The sequence below is a fragment of the Diceros bicornis genome, chromosome 8 (genome assembly GCF_020826845.1).
Source record: "Diceros bicornis minor isolate mBicDic1 chromosome 8, mDicBic1.mat.cur, whole genome shotgun sequence".
NCBI lineage: Eukaryota > Metazoa > Chordata > Mammalia > Perissodactyla > Rhinocerotidae > Diceros > Diceros bicornis.
The window spans coordinates 64,352,636-64,356,367 of NC_080747.1; positions in this window are offsets into that span (position 1 = coordinate 64,352,636).

The following is a 3,732-nucleotide window of genomic DNA, read 5'->3' on the forward strand; positions in this document are numbered from 1 at the left end:
GATATTTCAGGTCAGTTGCTATTCAGGAAACATTATACCGAAAATGCTACAAGCCCACTCATTTTTAAAGAAGCTCCTCCCTGCCCCCAACATACTGAAATTTCTTTTAAAAGAGTGTGAATATATTATCAAAATACCTGTTGAGTTTGGCCAGCATGGTAATGATATTATGTGTTGAGGGTGAACCCACGTAGTAATCTAAACATTTCTGGGTATAGAAATATTTTGGAATGACTCAGGAATTCTAAGCTGTTGGCAAGATTCTTTCTGCCAACAGGAATATCTGAGTTGACATTTAATTCACCAGATGACAGGGTAACCCGTCTTTTACATTTAACAGTGTAAATAAAGTCTTTGGGGGCAAGATGGCCTCCTTGTAGATGAAGAGCTTTGGACACAGGGATTGCCAATCTGGCATCATCATTGTTTTTATGCTTTGAACGACTATTTATTAAAGGTTTTAAACAACTACTTATTAAAGGCCATCAATGCACAACACTATTTTAAGCACTGAGCCAGAGAAATAAAACGGCATGTTCTCAGTTGTACCAAAATTGCAATTCTAGTGGGGAGGAGGAGACACAAATGGTAAGAACAATAAGACAACTGAGAGAGAGATTTTGTCAAGTGGAGATAAAAATTTTATAGGAGTTCCCAGCATGGAGAGGTATTGGTAGGCTGCTGAGTGCCAGGGGCAAGCCAGTTTCTGTTCTGTAGGAGCTTCACCTTCTCTTTCCTCAAAACCCCTAAATCATCTGGAATGTACATGGGAGCACCTGAGAGGCCCCTAACATCCCTTGAGCATTGACATGGCTGTAATAACACCAGAGGAGCATAATGAGACCAGTGATATTTATATCCTTGAGTAACTCATAGGGATACAGTGCAGGCTTAGAAACAAATTAAATGTATAGTTTGGGGACTGGTATAATAAAACTGTCACAGAACTCTTTTAGGTAAGGTTGAGGGCATATCCCTTGTCTGGCTCTAATCTGTAATTATTATTTTTATTATTACATTTTAATCCTCTAAGATGAAGTGATGACTTTTTTTTTTTTTTTTTTTTTTTACCATTTGGTTTGTCAGCTTTTCAAATAGGTTTGCTTTTTCTCAAATAATTTTCCATGTTTTACTATCAGTGCCATAGAATTCTTTCTCAGAGCCTGGGTCGGGCTGAATAACAGATATCATTTCTGACAGCTGTAAAGTGAGGCTAACGAACATCCCAATGAGCGTGTACTGTGCCAGTCTTCTCCATCCAGCTGAATATGCATTGTGAGTGCAAATGGCTGCATGTCATGGCCCACTGCTGCCCAGGGCTGGAGTCATTTATTTAATAACTCAGTTCAGAGACATTACAGGGTAACTGCAGCATTTCATAGTATTCAAGACAAATAAGAAATCAATAATGCTGCATGGAGAAAAGGAACATTTTCATTCATCTTCTCACTGACTGCGGCTGTTTCAATGCTGAGCGTGACAGTTACCCCTGAGGTATAAAATGTTACCGAGTTTCTTCTATTAAGTGTAGAAACTCTGTATTTCTAGCTATGTCATTTGATGGCATACAGTTTTTCTTTGTGTTTATTGGAAAGGATTTTTAAGCTGTGTTTATTTTCCTAACCTCCAGTATTTAAAGTGGAGAGCATTCATGCATTTTAGCAAATTGAACTTGCTCCTAGTAATTATACTTAGAAATGCTTGTGAGAAAATGCATTAACAAAAAAACCCCAGTGTTAAATATGGATTGTTTATGTTTCACTTATAATGAATTTTCTCCTCTTTCTTTGAATCTGTTTTTTTTTTGCCTTTTGTTCATCTAAGAATAGCCTGGGTATTCAGCCTTATTTTGAATACTGCAAAGTTGTCATTGAAACAGCAAGCTACATATAAAACAAAAAAAATGAATTATCTTTAAGGGGAGGCGAAAAGAGTATTAAAATAGCAATATAAAGTCACAAACTTCTACTTAAAATATACAGTCATAACTATTAATGGTGAAAAATTTTACCCTTTAGAGATGTAAATATGGTGAAAACTTGACCTACTATTCTTCCTATGATTCATCTCTTGGCACATTTTATTTTGCATAGTATATTCCCAAGAAATATTTAATGAATGAATAAATAAATGATATGCCTTTGTGATGAAATCACATTGATGCAAATAAAGAGTCTGGATTCATAAAGCGAGACTTAGAGAGTAGCCATAAACATCATAGTCAAGACAACCAAGTCCTTTGATTTGTTTTTTCTAAATAAAGGAATTTTCAACCAAAGAGGGGATTTTTGAGTACTTAAGAGCAAGTCAAAATTGGAAAAGTCCAGTGTAAGATACAATTTGGGAAAGTGAAAACCTATGGCCCATAAGTCCTCTCTCCCTATTGTGAACTCCTACAACTGTGTAATGTTGAGGAAGAGAGCGAATCTCCCTCCACCCTTTCCCTTAAGGTTCTTATGGCTGGCCAAATAATTAAAAGACAGGTTAGCAGGAGAAAATAATACCAAGTTTAATAACATGTATACATGGGAGAAACCAGGGAAACTGAGTTTCTCAACAAAATGGCAGAGATTCTCATCTTAAATAGTATCTTCAGCTAAGGACAAAGGAGGATGTTGGGGGTGGGGGGAGTCAGTTATGGGAGATTACCAGAAAAGCACAGTAAACAAGAGTAAGGTTATTATGCACATTTAAGGCCTCACCTTCCACATTGATAAGTTTCTAGAGATGAGGTCATTCCTCGTCTTCACAGTACAGAGAGGGAGATACCTTTACAAATGGAGATTTCCCTTATCAGTGTAAATGTTTGTCTGGCAACTCTTTTTAGGGCCACCTAGAGAATGTGGCCTGGGAGAGACAGAATTTTTGGTAAGAGGGGCTTGGTGCCTTTCCTATTGTAACATCTATTTTACATTATATTACAGCCATCATATGATAGTGGCTCCTTCCTGAAACAGGTCTTCTATGTTAAATTCTTTAGGCAGTTTGGAGGAGGTCAAATGTCTGTCAGAGAAAATAATCAAGGTAAAGAGATATATTTCAGGGTGGCCAAATTTGATCTCCCACAGTAACTATATCTCCTTTATAAAATGTATAGCTCTACACCTGGCTTTAAAGTTGTCTGTATTCACACTAAGGAGGAACAGAGTACAGCACCCCAGAATGTGCCACTTTGGCATGTGGATTATTTCGAACTGAAGACAGTCAGGGCCCAGCAGACTCAGGAAGAGCTTTTTACCTCCCCCTTAACTGCCTAAAAGAAGTTAGGTAGGGGGCCTGCACCAGGAAGAGAGCTATTAGCAGAGATAACTTTTTATATCACAAAGACTTATCTGCATGGCATGGCAAATATTTGTTTACCAAACATTTGTTCTTCTGCTCTTCCTGTGAATTATCTTCCTCCCCTTTGAAGTCCCAGACCCCTACCTGCTCTTTTTAGCTCAGGATGGCTTAGAAGCCTTAATTACTGACTGCCAGGGAGAGTCTCATATTTTTATGGGGCTCCTGTAAGTAGGAAATTTGTTTTTCTCCTGTTAATCTGTCTTATGTCAATTTAATTATTAGATCAGCCAAAGAACCTAGAAGGGAAGAAGGGAAAAGTTTTCCACCTCTACAATACTTCTCTTCTAAAATAAAAGCTCCTCAAGGCAGGTCTGTGTTGTCTTCATCCCTGTAGTTTTGCTCAGTAATTGTTAAATAACTGAAAGTTTGTCTTCATGTGGGCTTTCACAG